Here is a 21,006-nt window from a genome sequence, read left to right on the forward strand (position 1 = left end):
ACTTCCTAATTGTCCGGGTGGCTAAACACAGGAATAAGTTGCCTAGGGAGGTTATGAAATCTCCAGTGTAGGATATCTTTGAGAGTAGGTTAGACAAACATCTGTCAGGCATGCTCTAGATGGTACATGGTCCTGCCACAAGTGCAGGGACTGAACTTGAAGGAATCTCCAGAGGTCATCTGGTCCTATGATTTTATAATTTCCTGTTCTGGTCATTTCCTCTGAAGCACTTGGCATTGGCCACTCTTGAAAGACTGGTTCCTGAACTAGGTGGACAATTGGTCTGGCCCTATAGGGCCATTCATGTATTGTTATGCTCTTGGGCTTAAACCATTGAGTTCTGTGTCCCACTGTGCCAAATTTGGGGGTTCCATTCCTTGGAAGGTACTGGACACTGGCTGTTTAATAACGCACAAATTCACGTCTCTGTTTAATTAATCCAATGTCAGTTTTCATGACAGGTGAATTGGCTTAACTCCTGGGTCTATTCAATATCTGTTCTCATTTCCGGGCAGCCTTGCAAAGCAGATTCTGAGACTGCATTTGGTGGTGCAGCTCAACCCTCAAAGTCTTTTGTGCGGAGCCTGATACTGTAGTGTATGGCCCTTTAAGAAGCTGAATATGGGAGTCTCATCTTGTCCAGCTGGTTCCCTTTAGACTTGCAGGTGGCAGAGCTGACCGGTCGATAGTTCCCTGGATTGTCCTTTCCTTTGTTAAAGATGGGCACTCCATTTGCCTTTTTCCAGTCATCCAGGACCTCTCCCGATCACAAAGAATTTTCAAAGTTCTCCAAGCACTAAATTCTCCTCTGTGATTGTATGGGGACTCCCTCCATGGGCTCTCCTCCAGGTTAGAGTTTCTTGGCATGACCACAACACAGATAACCACAGCCAGGAAAACCCCTATTTGCAGATATATTCCAACTCTGCATGGATCAATACCTTACATGGGACCCTGGGACTTGAGAGAAATTACATGTTTGGCTTGGAGTCCAAATACGGTCCAAGTAAATGGTCCTACTCTCCTACCTGTTCAGCACAAGGTCTGTAGGAAGGGATCCAGCAAGTTCCCTCCCAGGGATCCAAGGTTTATCCATGCCCCTTTAAAGAAAGGCTACTTCCTTAATGAGGCCATGCAATCAGTCCCTGCCCTCCTGGACTGACAGATTTGTACAGTCTCTTTAGGGTGTTGCGAAGAAGGCCAGGTCGTCCTGCAGGGTTCTCCAGCATTCCTTGGGGATGTCACGTGCCTGCAGGGTCTGGAGGACCCTCTTTGCCAAGCCCTCCCTGGAGCCGTTGCCCGAGCTGCCAGCCAGCCAGGCCTCCAGCCTGGGCAGCCAGCACTGGAGCCCCTCCTCCCGGAGCCGGCGCTCCACGAGCTTGTGCACCCCTCATAAATGGCCCTGCATGGGCTTCTGAGCCGGGGCACTGAGCCCCGGCTGTGGCTGGCCCTGCACGCTCAGGGGCTGTTGGCTGCTGCAGATGATAATAAAAGTGAAGGTAGCACCAGGGCATGGTCAGTGGGGTGGGGTGGGGTGGGGTGGGGCATTCCTCGGGCAGGTCTAGCCAGTACTTTTCCTCTTGGGCAGTAAATTAATCTTTTCTTCCCCCTGATGGGAGTGACAGACACCTCCTCCCCAGATATGGGGTCTGTTCACTGCCAGCTAGCCCAGTGCTGCACCTCGGCCCTCAGAGGGACGGTCTAGCCCCAGCAGGTGGGACGGGTTCATGGGCTCTACGCTGTCAGTCCTGTGGTTTCTCAGGCACCAGGCCAGGGGTGGAGTGCCCACCTGGCCCGCTGCTGCCCCCTGCCGTGTGCAGGGCTGGGGGAGCCAGGCTGAGGGTTTCTTGTTCCTGTGCCCCTGTGCCGGCTGCCCCAATGGGTAGTGATCAATGGCTCTGTGTCTGGTTGGGGGTTGATTCCAAGTGGAGTGCCCCAAGGAACGGTTCTAGGGCCAGTACTGCTCAGCATCTCATTAATGACCCACGGAGCCCGTGCTGAGGTAGTGGTGCTCCTTTCTGGGCAGGCCTGGCACTGATGCCCTGGCAGCCGGGCACCAGGCAGCACGGGGCCATCATGCTCACTGCCACTTGGGAGAGACCTTTGAGCGAAACAGGGAGGCTGGGCACGTGCCTCACCATGGTGGAGATGAAGTGCCCGTCCTGGGAGCCACGTGCCTGAGATGGGGTCTGGGCCCAGTGGGCACTTCCAGCCCGTTCCTGGGATTCTTCTGTCCCTAGTGCAGGACTCTGCCTTTGTCCTTGTTGAACCTCATCAGATTCTTTTGGCCCAATCCCCCATTTTATCTAGGGGCTCTAAAGAGGATGGAGGATGACTGTTGTCAGTGGTGACAGATGGCAGAACAAGGAGCAGTGGTCTCAAGTTACAGAGAGGGATGTCTAGGTTGGATATTAGGAAAAACTGTTTCACCAGGAGTGTGGTGAAGCACTGAAATGCTTTGTCTAGAGAGGTGGTGGAATCTCCATCCCTAGAGATTTGTAAATCCTGGCTTGACAAAGTCCTGGGTGGGATTTAGTTAGGATTGATCCTGCTTTAGGCAGGGGGCTGGACTAGATGACCTCCTAAGGTATCTTCCAGCCCTAGGATTCTTATTCTATGGGGAGAGGGAAGTGTTCTTCTTCCCAGTTTACAGGTGGGGAACTGAGGTGCAGAGAAGTCAGATGACTTGCCCAAGGTCACCCAAGGAGTCTGTGACATTGCTGGGAATAGACCTTTGATCTCTTTGGTCCTGGTCCCATAACAAATTCCATTAAAACCTCCATTCATCTGCACAGCTTCTGGCTGACACCCTGGTATTGCCTACAACCTGGGGATCTCTCAGCTTAATGTGAGTATCATATGATTGCTGGGAGGGATTGGTGTGGTGTTCACTGTTACAAATCACCAAGCAGGACCCAGACAAACTGCATTTCCATCACCACTCTGTCTCCATTTTGATGCAGCCAGTGTTCACAGAGAGGCAGGGATAAGAGTTTGCCGCATAGCCAGGGCCGTCTGCTGTGCTGTCATCCTGGAGCAGGATGTTGATGATGCACAGACTCTTTTCCTTTCTGTCTGCCTTGGCCTCCTGTTTGGTCAGGTTGGGTTGCTTCCCAAGCGGAGGTGTCTTAAAAGGCTGACATGTGCCAACAGCAGCAAATTCAAGCAGTCTGCCAGCCCCACGCTCATGTAGGTGTTTATGGGATGCCACTTGTAACTGAACACTTTCAGGAAAAGGGGACATAATCTCTTAGCTATCGCTGTGAGCCAATTTAAGAAAAATAGATCCCTGCATGTGATGGCACCGTGATTGATTGAAGCCAACTCAGTGAAGGTGGCAGGCTTGTCATATGTCATGTATTTGACCTCAGAGCCATAGCAAGTGTCTAGATGGAGGTCATCTTGTTTCATATTTGTCCCTTTCAGTTTAAGCTCTCTCCCACCTTACATCCCCAGGGGCTGGGTTCTGCTACCCTTTGCTGGCAGGACTGGCCTTACTCATTGTAGCAGCTGTTGTGAGCTTTTTGGTAGTTCTGGTGCAAGGAATGAATGCTCAGGCATGTAAGCATTCATGAGATTGGGAGCCCTGTTCACGAGACCAGGATACTGTGAAGGATTAAGGAGAGAGGGTGTTAAATCTAATGTCCATTGCAAGACTCCCAGTGACTGTTCTGGGAGAGGGTTCAGGGCCAGAAGTGAAGGTAATTTAGGTGCTCATGGTGGACCGGATAGCCCACCCTCCCCACTAGACTATGGGCAGAATCTTCACATCTGAATCTCATCCTCCCATGTGGAATGAGGATCAGCTGCTTCCTTGGCACTGTTTCGATATTGCCCCTGTACTTAGTGTAGATGTAGCCCTGGACGAGGTCTACATTGACCTGTTCTCACAGCAGCTTCATGCTAATGAGCAGTCTTGCGGTTGCAAACGGGTGCTCATTAGCACAATCCCAGGGCTAATTAGCATAGCCACGCAAGATCTCCCTGCTGGCAGAGGCTGCTGCCAGCATTAAACAGGCTGTATAGACCTGCCTCTGCTGGCTAAAAGCCCCTCTGTCACCAGCTCCTTATGCTCAAATTTTTAGCATGAAGCTGCCAGGAGAATAGGCCAGTGTAGACCTACCTAGCCTTAGAGTCTTGATAACTGTTTCTCTTCTGCAGCAGTTCTCAAGGACATGTACCTCTTTGCTGGGGACTGACTGCAATCCTGCTGTGTTTTCTAACACTCTTAAACATATAGCTTCCATGACAGCCTCACTATTACATATGCACAACTGATGACTAGGTGAGACTTTCCTGATTGGTGCCTATGTAACAAATATATCTCTGTCTATCAGGAGACGGAGAGAACAAGCTAAAGCTAGCATAAGTGATGGTTTAGATTTGATAGATTTATCTTCACGAGTGACAGGACAGATAACTCACCTGTAACGATGCCACTCATGAATTATCCTTCTGGTGTCTCTTCAAGAGTGAAGGTTAATGTTGCACCGTTGCTGACCCATCATTTTAGCTATAGGCTTTATTAGGTTTCTCACGCCTTTTCAGCAATGTTCTTTAGCTTTTTGGATTAGGGGTATTTATATGTTTTCTTGTGTTGAGCAACTGCCTCGTTGTCCATCTACCACCTGTGCTCTTGTTCACTATAAAACCAGAAAAATGAAGAATTATCAAACTTTTAGGGATTTTGTATTGTCACCTGTCACTGTCTTGTCTGAACAACGTCAATGGAAAATGGATGAGCAGGAGTGAAAACCTTAGTGGGATTCACGGGTGCTCTAGCTCATTTCCTTATTCAGAGAATAAAATCATGGCTTGAGGTGCAGTCAGTTTGTTTCTTGAAGCCTGCAGAGCCTCTTAAAGGTTTCTTGGCTGTGATGGCAGAAGCCAGAGTCTCTGTGACCTGATGCGTACATGGGATTAGCAGGTGCAGAGAAACTGTCCTCAAAGGGCAACGCACAGAAGGACTGGGCAGCTGGAAAGCAAAACACAACCTCACCCCAGGCTTGCAGAAGATCTACCCAACAAACGTGATTAGAATGGGAGCGGGGACATGGACCTGAAAGCAGAATCACTAATAGTTAAAAAAAATCAATAACTCTCACATTTTAAAATAAAAAAGCTGCTAACACAAGGGACATTTATACAGTATCAGATAGCAACACAACCTGAATTCCAGCAGGATAAGACATACGAAGCAAAAACCACTCAGGTGTTTCTAGATCCAGATAAGGAAAGCAATTCCCATTTACCCGTAGAAATAAAAAAAGAGGTCCTGATAAAGCACTCCATGACTGGACTGGATTAGGATTCTTGCTGTGAAAATTCATTACTGGCACGCAAAAGAATGTGTATCTCGTAGCAGAGCTAAACTGACTACAAAACAACATTCATCTGGAAAAGAGCTGATTCGTTCAGAATAGATTTCTTTCCAAAGGAGTTGTGGGGAGTTACTCTGTGGAAAAGCTGTATCTCTGCCCTGACATTTATTATGCAAACACGAGTACACCTCTTCAAAACTGGAAAGATTAGTGCATTTCCAAACACTGAATGTTGCTGCTCAAACTGAGTTCAGGCCAGATCATGATATGAGTCATTGTGCTTGATTCCACAAGTACTTACTGACTTTCGTGGACTTCTTGTGTGGTGAGGTACTACTCAATATGAGCATGTGTATTGCAAGCTGGCCCTTTGTACTCTGAGCTCCTTTAAAACAAATCCAGCACAGCATCAGGCTGAAATTTCCATACATATATTTTTGGTAATCTTTTTTGGCAACATAACCAAATGTTTATAACTTTGGAACAGATTTTTAAAGGTATTTAGGTGCCTAGACGGGTATGTAGACTCTTCTGAAAACACCAGTAGGTGCCTACCTGCCTTAAAAAAATCTGGCCCCTAATCCTTACTGAGAGACGAATTTGCCACTAAGTTGAATGGGAAAATTTGCTTCAGTCAGGGCTTTTCACCCACCAGTGACAAGATGTGACCCTTAAACTGAAATTAGTGCTCATCCCCAGGGACTGATGAACTGATCCCCGACTTTTGAGGCACTTAGGCATGTACCTGTGTTTACACAGAGCCCCACTGAATCCAAAAGGATTTGCCCACTGCAACAAACTGTACAGTTTTCTTTTAGCGCACTCCAGGCTGACGGACAGCAATCCCTGTAAGCTGAGCACTTGGGCGGCCACCCAGGAGAGATTCAAATGCCAACCAGCTAACTAGCAGAGTACCCAGAGCAAGCAGCATGTGTTTCTATTGCTGGTGTGCATCTGCACGTACTGTGGTGTACATAACAAAATTTATTCCACACAAGGGTGGAAAAAATAGAGGGAACGCTGCTGACAGAGTTCATGAACAGCTAATAGTGTTACTGTATTACCATGGGACAATGGTAATTATCCAAGGGAGGGAGGGGCTAGAGGGGAAATAGGATATATATGTAAATAAAAAAAAAACTTACATTACTTGGTATTTATCCATTTGCATGAACAAAAGTTCTGTCTCCACTGAAGCCAGTTGTGAAACTCCAGTTGACTTCAATGGCCCAAGGTTGCCCTGAAGATTTTAAACTGCAGCTGGGGTTAACAAGCTTTCCCAACATTTCTGTCCCCAACAAATAAACATCAGCTTTGTGCATGCAGTGAGGTTATTTGTGTGGCTGAATGGAACCATTCGCATACATAAAAGCTTGTTTGCCCCCAAAAATGGGGTAGGCACATGCTTTGCGTCTTCTTCACCTTCAAGAGCTAAACAGAGAGTAGCCGTCATTAATCTCTGTTGCTATTATTTATCAGTTGTGTTTTTATGGTAGTGCCTAAGACCCAGCCAGGAATACCAGCTTGTTGTGCTAGGCGCTGTACAGACACACAGTTCTTCCAGCCCTTATGACAGGATTGCAAAAATATCTGCAGATCATTAAGAAAAGAATAGGATTGGAGTCTCTTAAATGATAGGGACTGAGAGTGTCTGAGGCTGGTTACAGGCTGGGGGAAGGGAGGAGCTTTGCATGGCTTTTTTTGGCTAATACAGGAGCCTCTTGGGATACGTCTTCACTGCCCAGACGATCAACCTGTTTCGATTTCACACCCAGGTGGGGATGCATGAAATCGAACTCTCGGGGGTACACCTCAGTCTCGTGAGGAATAAGGGAGGTCGCTGGGAGAGTTTCTCCCCTCGATCTCCCTCTGTGAGGACAGCCAGTTAAGTCAATTGTAGATAAGTCAGTTCCAGCTATGTAATGGCCGTAGCTGGAAATGCATTTCTACAATCGACTGTAAGACCTAGTGTAGACCTGACCTCAGATTGTTTGTGGGCAGTCTGTGTTTGTTTTCCTTGTGTTGTCCTGTGCAGTGCATGGGGCCTACAGTGCTCCCCCAGGCATGGTTGCCTCGGCATTGCTCCGCTAAAGGGATCTGACCTGATGGTTTTGCAGGTTTAAACAAATTAAGCCCAGCAGCTAGGAAAATATAAATAGCCTGGTGGCACTGTGGTTTTGTTGTCGACATGATAATGACAGCAGCACTTGCTCTGGTTTGTTTTTAAAATCACTCCAAACCTGCCCTTCTATCAGTTGCTTCATCCCCTTTTCTCCCATCTCCTCTTCCTCATTCAGTGTTGAACACTTTTCCTTCTCTCCCGTCCTCTGCTTCCTTGTTCAGTTGCCCGTTTCCTCACCCCTCCTTAGCCAGGCACCTATGTGGGCGGGTTAGCAATCCGAACTGATCACAGAGTAAAACATGGCAATCCCCCTCTCCTGATCTGGGACTGAATGGATACCTTGGATCTCCTCCATTAGTGCTGAGTGTTGCCCTCTAGTTTATAGAATACAATAACAACACCACTGATCCCTTCTAGAGCACTTTTCATCAGTAGATCTCAAAGCCCGTCACTGTCTTTCATGTATTTATCCTCCCAATACCCCTGTGAAGTAAGGAAGTGCTGTTACCATCATATCCTTCCTCTTTATCGTTCACTTGGCAGTTCAAAGCTGACAATAACCCCACTGAGAATTGAAGGACTGACTGTACGGTCCCCAGAGCCAAATTCTGTACAGTTTTGCATCTATCATGAAGACATTTCAGCAAATGGATTGCTAGAGATACTTACCTGAAAGCATGCTGATTCTCCTATCATATCCTCCCAAATAACTTCACGCTCGTTCATGATTTTACATGCTTTGCGCTGGTGGCATTTCAACAAGGAGCATTTGTATAGGGACCAAAGCTAGAGGCCTTATGATTTTTCCTAGTCAGTCTCTGTGTCACATCCCTATTTGTCAGGACAGACAATCAAAGATGCTACATTTCTACCAGAGCCAGGCAACAGCCTTGCAAACAAGCCGCTGGCCTAGCAGCTCATGCCTGCTTTCATTATAAAGGTGCACCAGGTACATTGAAAGAGCTACTAAGGTTTGACCTTTCGGAGCAGAGTTACGCTCAGTGAGATGAATTATGGTTGCCTATCAGAACCCAGAGTGCAGCTCAAACTGGCAAATTTCAGACAACTTTATGTAATGGCAACAGGCAGAATGCAACCTGGGATTTAGGGCATGAATCTCTCTATTGATTGATCTGAAAGTCACCTGGCTCTCAGCTAAGGCTGTAAAAGCAACTCATTCTTTCTCTGTAAGTACTCCAAGTGCCACTACAAGGGACAGTGAACCACACACAGTAGGTGTGTGGGTTACATCTGTACCCAGGGCTGAAGAATAGGGGAATTGGTGTTTGGATTGAAATTTTTGTTCAGGCCCACGTGCAATGTGCACTTTCAATCCAAAGGCCCAAGCGTGTGCTCACTTTCTCCAGTTACACCCACTTTGCAACTCCATTGACTCAGGCTGTGTCTACACTAGAGGGGTTTGTCGACAGAAGGGGCCTCCTGTTAACATAACTCCGGGAGCATCTACACGCATGAAGCATTCTGTTGACAGAGTCTCAACAGAATTCTGCATTTGTCTCAGCAGTGTTATCTCTCGAAAATTTGAGGAATAATGCTTCTGTCGACAGAAGTGCAGCGTAGACACTTGTGTCTGTCAACAAAGAAGGCTTCCAGTTCACCAGGCAGCCCTATTTGTAGAGCTTCCGGTCAGCCGTTCTGTCACAGAGGATTGGGCAGTCTGGCTGCTCTTTGTCGACAGAGCAGATTGCTCTGTCCATCTGATTTTGTGTGTAGATGCACTCTATCGACAAATGCTTCTAGTGTAGATGTAACCTCGGTGTCTCAGAATGGTGTTCAAGGCCTGCTAGGCAGGTAGCTGGAAGCATAGTTCTGACTTAATGGACTCAGGCAACCATGGCTGGTGAATCGTGCGGCTGTACTTGTCCAATTCTGAGGATGCTTCTAACAGCCATGTAATTGTCAGTACAGTTGTGTGGATGGAGATGACTGTGGGCAGATCTCTTGTTGTATTGATCAGATTTCTGCTTCTGTATGTTGTCTGCAGCATCTGTATCTGCTTATATATGATCTGCTGACATATATCTACTTTGAGTTGCTAAACAAACATCTATGCATTCAGTTGGCTCCAATGAACTGAGTGAGTATGATAGGCGCTGTAAACTTTATGAGGGCCTGTGGTGTTTATGGTAACAATTTAAATTGGCTTGCCGATCAGAGCACTTTTAGAAAAGAGAGTCATTTTGATGTGCTGCAGAATGCAACATGGTAATTTTCACTATTATGTAGATGCTATCAACATTAAGGAACAAAGCAGGTGCTCCTTGGAGGACTGGTTTTAATGCATTCAGTTTTTATAGTTCATACACAATTATCTAATGACTTTTCCTGCTGGCTGTTCCCTTCGTTAAATGATTGTTTGCTTACTTCTGTGGTGGGAGTGCTGAGCTATCCTATTCAGGTTTAGGACTCTGTTGTTCTAAGTGCTGTATAAAAACACAGGAAGAAATGATCTCTAAGAGCCCATGGCTCCAATCCTGTAATCAATAGCACACAGCAGACTGCTAGGCCTGCATCGAGCCCCTATCACTTCAGTCGGGCTCCACTGAGGTGCAGCAAAAGTAGGATCAAAGCCTAAGAAATAAATCGCTAACAAATTCCCATAAATGCCTGGGGGAAAATGCAGAGATCTGTTACCATGATAAATAGTTATACCCAAGGTAACTAAAAGCAAATGACCAAGTCACAGCACACACTGAAATTCATTTTCAAACTGTTCTTGAGAGCTGGCTTTTGAGAAGGTTATTTAGTGTTCAGCTCCCATTCTGTGGCTTAAACTATGTCACTGGACTCACTGGATGGTACCTTCCTGTTCAAGTGCTCATTATTATTCATTGCTGTTAATCCTGGACCATTGATACCTACAGTGATAAGATGCTTGATTTCTGTTGTAGGTAGTAACCCTGAGTTGGCAGAGGGCTGGTGTATGAGACATAGTACAGGTTGAACCTCTCTAGTCCAACATCCTTGGGACCTGACCGGTGCCAAACAAGAAAATTTGCTGGACCAAGGGAGGTCAGTATTGCACATTACCAATACTTCCACTGCTTACTCGGCTCTCAGAAGACACCTGGGCTAAATTACAACTAAACAACCACTCAGAACACTGAGAGTCAGGACTCATGGTTTCAAGCAAATTTAATGGGACCATGAAATACTTGACCACACCCGTGATAACAAACCATGAGTAACTCAAACTATACCAGATTATGGATGTTGCTGGAGGAGAGACTTCCAGATTAGAGAGGTTCAACCTGTAGGTCTTTACACTCAATGTGCAGCAGCTTCGCTCTACAGGGTATATCATACAAATGGAGGAGTCAGGAATCCTTAAGCAACTCCTTTATGGTGAACTCTCCGAGGGCAAAAGGAATCAAGGTGGGCCTCGCAAGAGGTATAAAGACTGCGTGAAAGCCAACATTGCTCATGCTTAATTAAAGCCAAAGCAGCTACAGCAGCATGCAGAAGACGGAACCGGCTGGCATGCTCTTGTACAATGCATGTATGACAACTTCAAAGAGCAGCAACACATATGCCTGATGGATGCTCGTGAGAGGAGAAAAGCAACAGCAGCAGTCACACCGACAGCCAGGACAGTTCCCTTGCCCCTGCTGCGAACGCCCCTGCTGTTCAAGGCTTGGACTGCTCAGCCACGTGCAAGTCCACAACCGATGAACATGTGTAAGTTCAAGACGTCATCTTCGGACACAAGGGACCACCAAGAGCAGAAGCAATCCAAAAACTAACAGACTGTTAGGAACCATTTGGAATGGGACAGATAATAAGACAGTAAATATCATAATGCCACTATGTAAATCCATGGTATGCCCACACCTTGAATACTGAGTGCAGTTCTAATCACTCCATCTCAAAAAAGATACATGAGAAATGGAAAAAAATACAAAGAAAGAGGACAAAAATGATGAGGGCCATGGAACAGCTTCCATACGAGGAGAGATTAATAAGACTGGGACAGTTCAGCTTGGAAAAGAGACAACTAAGAGGGATGTGATGGTGATCTATAAAATTGTGAGTGGGGGTGGAGGAAGGGAGTAAGGAAGTACTGTTTGCCTCTTCACATAACACAAGAACCAGGGGTCACTCAATGGAATTAATAGCAGCAGATTTAAAACAACCGTCTGCACACAACACACAATTACCCTCAAAAACTTGTTGCCCGGAGATAACTGTGAAGGCAAAAAGCACAACCTGTTGCAAAAAAGAGTGAGAGAATTTCATGGAGAATAGGTCCACTAATGGCTATTCTCCAAGATGGTCAGGGATGTACAGGCTTGCAAACTTTGGTTGGACGAATTCCTGGAGGTTTCACCATGTGATGTGAGCTTTAATTAAAAATTAAGCTTTAATTCCAGGAAACTCCATGCCAGTCCTGGGGGGCTGGCAACTCTAGATGCAGTCCTGTGCTCTGGGTGTTCCTCATCCTCTGACTGTTTTATAGTGGGAGTGGATGACAAGAGAGAGCTCACTTGATAAATGCTGTTCTGTTCATTTTGTCTGAAGCACCTGGCAATGGCCCCTCTCAGAAGATAGGATACTGGGCAAGATGCATCACTGATCTGTCTCACTATGGCCGTTCTTGTGTTTATGTCTACCAGAGAGGTTTATTTAAAAGATAAGAAAGATCTCTCTGTCAGAGAGTGATTTGTGAGGTTTGTCTGGGTGTAAGTAACCAGCTTCTCAGTGGCAGGCCGGCTTCCTTTTTTACATTAGCTAATGCATCTATACATTTTGCAATAACGTGCTGTGTGTTTGTGCACATGTTCTGTTCCCCTTTGCTAGATTAAATCAGTATTGCTCGGTTGCATGTGGTCATAAGCTTTTTACTGCAAGTACCTGAAGAAGATCCTCCTCTTTGTATCTGGAGCAGGAGAATTTGAATTTTATTCCTTCTGGCACCAGGAGACTTCCAGATTCCCTAGGTCCTGCAGCCTAGCAAAAATCATGACACCCTACACCACCATCAACTTTTCGGTGTATTAAAACAGAGCCTTTCATCTCCTTCCCAGCTCTGAAATTAGCAAATTAAATTACCACATTTATCAGCCAGTTATGGATTGTAACACCAACAGACCTGGGTCATCAGCTGAAGGATTGAACCTGTGACCTTAGGGGATAAAGAACTATGCTCTAACAGATGAGCTAAATGTCAGCTGGTGCTCAGCCATGGCTGAGACTTCACTCTTCCCAGTACATAGTCTCGGTGCCCCTGGGGTAACAGATACCTAAGTTACACAGCCAAGCTACAAAGAGTACTGGAAACTGTCCCTTACTTTATCATGGGGAGAGTTCCATTGTCTTTTGCAGGTTTGTGCAGTAGCCGTTCCCTCCAGCTGTTCATGTCAGGTGGGGCACAGATCCATAGGTCCAATGCTCCAACAACTGCAGAGGCTTCAGTGCCTCTGCTTTATGTTGTAAGCATCCTTCCATGACTCCACCTGAGTGAGACACCTGAGAGTGACTTGCGTACCCAAAGGGAACTGTGCACCTCTGCCTCCTCCAAACTGCAGCAACTCTCAGCCAGCACAGGGAATGCAGCACACGGAAAGTTTGTTAGCTGCCTGGAACATAGCGTAGAAAGTCCTTGATTACCATAGACAACAGAAAGTCAGAGCTTGGTCCATCTCAGTCAGAACAGAGCGAAGCACCCTCTTTTCCCCCACCAGGAGAGTCTTCCCCCAGCCAGCACCTTCCCACTAACTGCATGTCCCCTGAAGTCCTTTGTTCTTGTTCCCTGACAAACCCAGTCACGTGGCCCTCCACCTCAGCCCTGTGTTCTCCAGCTGCTTAAACATGGCTGCCATTGTTAGCTGCTAAGGGCCAAATATCCCAGCACTTGCAGGGAACATTGTCTGCCTAACTGGGACATCCATGGGCATGAGGCCAAGGCCCCAGATAGGTGGCTGTCAGTCATGCCTGGGTCTGCAAAGAATAAATAACCTTTTCCCACCACCTAGTTATTCATGCAGCAAATAAGGGAAGCTGAGGCATACAGACCATTCATGTAAAATATTACTGATTGTCACTTTGTCACAGGCGGCAGAACATTTCAGAGTTCAGTGTGCTAATGAGAGACAAAGGCTTCCCTTGTAGCAGTTCTATAGTGGGAAGCGTAGCTCTTACATTGCACATTAATGAGGCATTCAGAGTCAAAAGAAGTTAATTAGAAACCTGACACTGCCTCCAGTAGGGTGTGTGTGGTTCATCCAGAAGCCACCCCAGGGTAGCTAAAGGGGATATGGTGGCTACAAAAGAAGACACAATAGAGCCTGTTTACTTTAAATCTTATCATCTCCTTCAGACTCTTAAGAACATAACAGAGCATGTTACTGGGGTGTCTGAAAGCAAAGGGCATCAGTCAGAAACCATCCCATTCTGGAAGGGCAGCAGGAAGCCGTGTCTCTTTTGTCCGGCTGGCTGTGCTCTTGTTTGGTAGTTCCTCAGAGATGCTGGTTTGTTTGTTCTCTTCAGAAAACTTCCAGATCAACTCTCATAACATAGGTCGTGTGGCACATCTATTTAGAATAGAACCATAATGCACCACAGCCTCTTGTTATCCCAATAGTTTTTTTATATGATCTTTTAAGAGGCTCCTTCTGGAGTACAAAGAGCGAGCCTGGACTTCATGGAGCGAACCATTTTGTCTGTGGGGATTGTAGCTAGGACTTTTGTCAGCCCAAATAGAAGTTTGTGTCTCTTGCGCGAAAGGAGAATTCTCCTTTAAGCCTACCAGGTGTTATAGTTGCTGTGGTCAGACACTAGAGGAAAACCTGGCATGAAATCCTGACCTTGTTCAAACCAGTGGAGATTTTCACGTTTTTTTCAGTCGGGTTAGGATTTCACCCAAGAATCTCATGCACCTAACCAGTCCATTGCAGGTCTCTGCTGACTTCAATGGGAGTTTTGCCTGAGTAGCAACCGTAGTAATAAGACCTGTGGTTATGTTGACAATGGACCATATTAAGTTTTTTGCCCTTTTTTTGTCGCCTTCTGCTATTTAGCACCAAATGAGCCATTAGTCCTGAGCAGAGTGGTTACTCATCAGCTAATGATCTGAAATGGGGCTGGGGCTGGGAAAGGGGGTCGGGCTGTAAGTGCACAAGGTCAGAAGAGCTCCAGATTCTCAAAAAGGAACTGCACCATTAGTGGCAGAGAAAGGCTGGCTCTTGCCATCCGGTTAGACCACTGGCTTTACAGTCTTCACTGTTAGAACCTGGAATATGCAGGGGGACATGGTGCAAACAGCAATTCAATATAAAAGTTACCTGTGACTACTTGCTTACTACATAAATAAATATGCAGTAATTATTTACGACCTTAGCTACATGACAAGGGACTATAGAGCTCACTGAAGATACTACTGGGGTTCTGTTTCCTTTTCAGTACTTGAACTTGCATACACTATAATGATCTCACACATTATATCAAATATTTAAAATGTTTGAAGCCCCTTATCTTTCTTTTCTGGGACATTACCCTGTTTGCAAATTTGCAGAGAAAATGAATTTTGGATTATTCCGTAAGACAATGTCCCACAGAGGCTGGTCCAGGATTTCAGTAAAAGAGGCAGGAGAACTGTTAGAATGATCAAAATGAACTGGGAAATGTACATAAGCAGTCTCAGTGTTTTGCTGTCTCAACACCTGAGTCTGATTCTCTGACTCTACTTACAGATTCATCTTTTATATTTTGTTGACATCTTCTAATTTAAAAATTTAGCAAATATGAAAGTATAAAATTTTATCTGCCCTTGTCAGATGAAAATAATTAGATTAAGCACGGTACCTGACTATTTTCCCTATCATTTGAGTGACTCCAATTTGGCTGCTTTCTGTTAGATCCCAGAGCAATACTAACTGTGTTGTATTTTGATCAATTATTAAAACATGCTGTTAGAAAGGAAAAAATTACCCTCCTGTTCAAATTCAAATTTCAGGCTATGTTTGGGCTCCAGTCTTCAGCCTATCTGTAGAGCCCTGTGCTGATACAAAATTTGTATCTGCAGCTGAATCTGTATCCTCAGAAATGAACTGTGGATGTCCACGGATAGAAAGCAGATAACTGCAAATTTGTAGAGTCCTAGATACAAAATTTGTATTTGCATCTGCAGCCCATATCTTCACAAATGAGTCACTGATACCCACGTCCATATCCGTGGATGCAGATACCTGCAGATACTTGCAGATTTGCAGGGCTCTACCAAACTGGATGTCCATTCTTAATCCACTTCTAGTTTTTAATTAGTTTTGCTATCATAGCTGCCATTTTAGCTGTTACACTGGGGACCTTCAGAAACCCATAGCCGGGTTTCACAAAACAGTGTAACAAGCAGTAAATGGAAAAGATTTTTCCGTGAAAAAATATTGTTTGTTTTAGTGAAGATATTTGTATTCTTATCAGGCCAGATTTTGAAAAAGATCAGAAGTGCGAGAAAAGTTTGCTTCCAAAAGTGTACCGGTGGTTGCGCATGCGAATCAAGTAAATGTACATGCAGCAGCTAGTTGGGAAAGACACTAGGGCCCTGAATTAGGGAAACATTGAAACCTATGAAAGCAATGGGATTTCAGCACCTAGTTCAAGTGAAGATAATATAATTGCGCACACATGGTTCCAGCTACTATGTGGTTTGCTCATTTCTGTGATTTCCACTTCAGCGTAACTACTGTCCACTTAGCGTGCCCTGAATTAACGCCTGCCTCTGTATATTCCATTAGTTAATCTAGCAATTTGGTTACCTGTCCAATCTAATCTAATTACTCTGTGTCTATGGCCTGTAGGTGTTTTGTTCTCTGTTTTGAAATAAAGCATCGATATCTTGATAACAGGAGTGCAACTTTTGCACGTTATTGGTGAACTGTTCGCTGCTATTGAGCCACGTTTTGCCTTTCTCTTATCTTCACCATGGTATTATTAAAACAATCACCAACGTAAACTCCCTGGCTTATCCCAACACCATGGTAATTATATTCACTGATGAAATACTACATTTAAATAATGGCAGGCAACACTGAGTTTAGCAAAAGCCAGAGTATTCAAAGCTAGGTGTCGCTTGAGTGGTGGATGGATCTTTGGCTAATGTAACCCACTGGTGTGGTACAGATCCTCTGGTGTGGCTGATCTGCAAAGGATATGAGTCTGTTGCAGCCCCAAGAAGGTTAGTTGAAATGAGAGCAGCTTTTGCATTTAGTTCTGGAGGTCCCCAGTGTAACAGCCGCTGTTGTACTAACCCTCCTCATAGAAGTGGATTATGTCCTGATAACATGTTGGAGATGCCCATGTTAATTCAAGCCCTGGCCTTTTGTTATTTCACACTGGAACATGGCATCCAACTAATAAGTATTGCTGGCATTTGCTGCTGTTGGGTTTATTTTGATTTATATTGTAGTAGTGCAAAGAGACTCCAGTCATCCCATTGTAGTAGGCACTATACACACACAGCCCCGCGCAATTCAGAATCCAAGAAGGAGCTTATGTGTGCCACAGTCTTCACACTGAAGTGAATGTAGTTCCAGGTGTGTGACCATATTTCCTGCAGTGTTGCATGTTTTGATATCGGGCACCAGACTATGAGGGTTGAGGCTAATGTTGCAGGAAATGCCAGACCAGTTTGAGAAGCACCTCGGAGTCCATTCTGTGGTGCTACTAGGTAATTTCATGCTACAAAACTGCAAGTTTAGTTGTGGAGCACAAAGAAGAATAAGAAGTCAGGAATCAGCTGATTTGGGCATTGAACACATGATCCACAAGGCAATGGGCATGCAATGGTACTGTATCTTTACAATAAAAAAGTGCTTTCGTGAAGTTGGGGTGAACGTAACAAGGGTCTCCTATGGTGGTGTAAATCTCAGATGGCCTGATATGATCATGTAAATCAGGAGTAACTTCACTGTGGCCAATAGAGCTAAAACAGATTATATCGAAATCAGGCCTTCATCCTTAGCCAGGTTCCCAGGCTACTTGCAGAGTGAAGTGCTCTTCAGTGGAACCAAGTGGTGGCAGAATGTAGCCATCAGGCTGAGAACTTCTCAACAAGTTGTTAAATCAGGTCTGATTTTTTTATGCTTCTGAATTTTTCAGGAGATGGTCAAAGCTGCAAAGGGAACATCTGTATGAGATTTGAAGCCAAGACGTGGGGAATAGTGAGTATAAATTCTTGCTATTTTGAAGTTGTTTGTCTGCTAGAAGAGTTGGGGGCTTTTGGAAACAGGACAAGTGGCTTTGCCAGGATGGAGTTACTGTTGTGACTTTTTAGCCATTCTTGGGGCCTGATCTTGCAAGGTACTAAACATCCTCTATGACAATGTTTCTCAAACAGGGGGATGTGTATCCTGGGGGGTAAACCAAGGTCTTCCAGGTGGCACATCAACTCATCTAGACATGTGCCCAGTTTTACAACAGGCTACATAAAAAACACTAGTAAAGTCAGTGCAATCTAAAAGTTCATTCAGTGACTTGTTTGTACTGCTTCATATGCCTTACACTGAAAGGTAGGTACAGTATTTCTATTCCAATTCATTTATTTGATAGTAAGATGGTAGAAAGTCAGCAAGTTTTCAGTAATAGTCTGCTGTGATATTTTTGCATACAACAAACGAGCAGTCATGTGGCACTTTAAAGGCTAACAAAATAATTTATTAGGTGATGAGCTTCTGTGGGCAGACCCACTTCTTCAGATTGGGAGAAGTGGGTCTGCCCCATGGAAGCTCATCACCAGCTAAACAATTTTGTTAGCCTTTAAAATGCTACACGACTGCTTGTTTGTTTTGTTAGAATACAGACTAACACGGCTACCTGCCTGACACTATATTTTTGTGTATTTTTGTAAGTAGTTTTAAAGTGGAGTGTCACTTGGTGGTACGCAAAACAAATCTGACTCCGGGAAAGAGTACATGCTCTGGACAGGTTCAATGGCACTTGCTTCAAGATCTCAGATTACCTTAGGACCATGTTTCTCAACTGGTGGTTCATGCGCCCTTGGGGGCATGCGAGAGAAAGTCTGAGGACACTTAAAATTTATTTTTAAAAAGGGGTGCAGCACTTTATTAAAAAGGCTGAGAAAAACTGTTCTATGGGACACTGAACACTGTCAGTCACTGTGGACCTCAATGGGAGTCATGGGTATGCAGTGTGAGCCTGTCTGGGACAATGAGTCAGCAAAAGCCAAAACCCTTCCAAAAAGAACAACATATTTTTCAAAAAATGTCATGTGACTGAACTGCAACGTGTTGCTTTCCGTCAATCTGTTGAGAATATTATCATGCGTCATATATGCACATATTTCCTCTTATGTGGTAACTTTATCTGTAAGAAGCAGACACAGCTATTTTACCATCTATAAAGATCTATGTTATGCCAAAGGATTTCTGTTTAACACTTTGATGAGTGACTCACAGTTTACTTATGCCTGGCCCTCATGCAGACCTCTCTGTTGACAACGAACCCAACATTCACTGATAGAAAGAAAGGGTCTCAGGATTTTACAGTTTAAATGAGCTGATGAGTATGTGGCAGATTCTCTGGTGGTGTAAATTGGTGTTGCTCCATTGAACTGAGCTACACTGATTTGTACCAGCTAAGGCTCTGACCCCATATGTCACCACACAGCAGGATTGATGACCTTGTTACTTGCATGAGATGAATCCTGAGAAGTACTCACTCCTCTCTGAGTCCTTTTGTAACAGCTGGCCAGGTCCTAATGTCCTATGTCGGGGCCTCATTCTACCATCCTTCCACATGCTGCAAGGTGCCATCACTCCTGGAGTAGTTCTGGGTTAGAATGGTCCCTGTGTTGCATAGATGTACAAGGGCACCAGGGGGAGTCAGAACTCCCCATGCGCACCTGCAGGAGCTGCTTGGACCTTAGGTCTGGATGGGCGCGTCTATATTAGCCAGCTACTTCAAAGTAGCCGGCACAACGTTGAAATGGCACGCGTCGCATCTACATGTGCCGTGTGCTACTTCAACGTTGAAATTGACGTTAGGCGGCTAGACATCGAAATCGCTATTCCCATCCGAAGATAGGAATAGCATCCTACTTTGACATTGAACGTCGAAGTAGGGCATGTGTAGATGATCTGCATCCCACTACTTCAAAATAGTGGGGTCCTCCATGGCGGCCATCAGCTGAGGGGTTGAGAGACTCTCTGTCCAGCCCCTGTAGGGCTCTATGGTCACTGCGTGCAGCAGCCCTTAGCCCAGGGCTTCTGGCTGCTGCTGCTGCTGCAGCTGGGGGTCCATGCTGCGTTCACAGGGTTTGCAACCGGTTGTTGGCTTTGTGGATCTCATGCTGTGGAGGCCGAGTGTGTCTGGGAAGGGCCCTTTAAGGGAGCGGCTTGGTGCTTTGCTGGCCCCTTATTTCGACGGGGAGCACTTGTGTGTGTGGACGCTCCGTATTTCCTTCCAGGGCGGCTCCTTTCGACGTTCTCCGTCGCTACTTCGATGATGAACATCGACGGCACCAGCCCTGGAGGACGTGTGGATGGTATGCGTCAAAGTAGCCTATTTTGATGTTCTTACGTTGAAATAGGCTACTTTGATGTAGTGTGCTAGTGTAGACGTAGCTGATGTGGAGTAAGTGGGCGCTGTGTTTACCAATGAGCAATGAGTGACTGAAATTTCCCCTCCATCCAAGCACAGGGGAGGCAGGAGGGGTATGGAATTGGGGCAGGACAGGTTGCCCTGAGCTGGTGCAGCGCACCGAGCGGCATAGGGGAGGAGCAAATTCCTACTCTCCAACCTCCTTTCCTCCAAGCAAGCTCTGGGATGCTCCTGTGACTGTGCAGCAATGTGAGTGTGGCATAATTTCACCCATATAAAGGAATGGAGTAAGGAATTAATGGTTATGAGTAAAGTGGGAGGCAGGAGTCGGCCCTGCGCTTTCCTCTGCCTTTACTTAGGCCATCTGCATATTGAAGAAAATGGGAGTGTGCTTAATGCTGAGAGCCCCACAGGTTCATCCTAGGGAAATACCCACAAGGAGAGAGTTGTGGGGAGGGGAGAGGGAAAAACATTAACAGGAGCCTATTCTGGGTTTTTCTGGGTTGCACTGTCCAGGGTGGAGTTTGTCCATTTGTTTCGGAATGGATAGAGGCCCTGCCCCTAACCTCATGGATCCCCTGGCATCCAGTCCACAGATATCCAGGGTCATTCATGAGGGAGGGCTCAGGATCTGGCCAGTCACTGTAACAAGAGTTGCAGATGATGCTCAGAACCTGTCAGGATTTGCATGGGTTTGTTCTCTTGTCAAGGCTGTTCCCCACTCTGACACAGCAAACTCTTGGGGCCCACAAGAGACCTTAAAAATACCTTGCCTTTAGAGGCACCTGCTTAAAAGCTTCCCAAGGCCACAGCCCTCCTGGCCTTGGGAAGTAGCTGCCACCACCCATGTGAGAAAACCCCCTCTTGAAAATCCAGGAAGACACACTTGGGATTCTCCCTACGGGGTAACCCCCAGCTCTTAACCCTCCCTCAGAAGAGAGCTTGAAAACAAAGAAAAAATAAACCAACTGCAGTCCCTGATAGCTGACC

At 45.7% G+C, this 21,006-nt stretch overlaps 1 protein-coding gene across 1 annotated transcript in view; it reads left to right on the forward strand.

The window, feature by feature from the left end:
• ZBTB7C (zinc finger and BTB domain containing 7C) overlaps window positions 1-21,006 on the forward strand; it is a 173,344-nt gene that overhangs the window by 16,137 nt on the left and 136,201 nt on the right. Inside the window, exon 2 of the mRNA XM_074994354.1 lies at window positions 17,557-17,618. The gene's annotated coding sequence lies outside the window, so the exon portion shown is untranslated. The remainder of the gene's footprint in view (window positions 1-17,556; window positions 17,619-21,006) is intronic.

The sequence above is a fragment of the Carettochelys insculpta genome, chromosome 5 (genome assembly GCF_033958435.1).
Source record: "Carettochelys insculpta isolate YL-2023 chromosome 5, ASM3395843v1, whole genome shotgun sequence".
Lineage (NCBI taxonomy): Eukaryota > Metazoa > Chordata > Testudines > Carettochelyidae > Carettochelys > Carettochelys insculpta.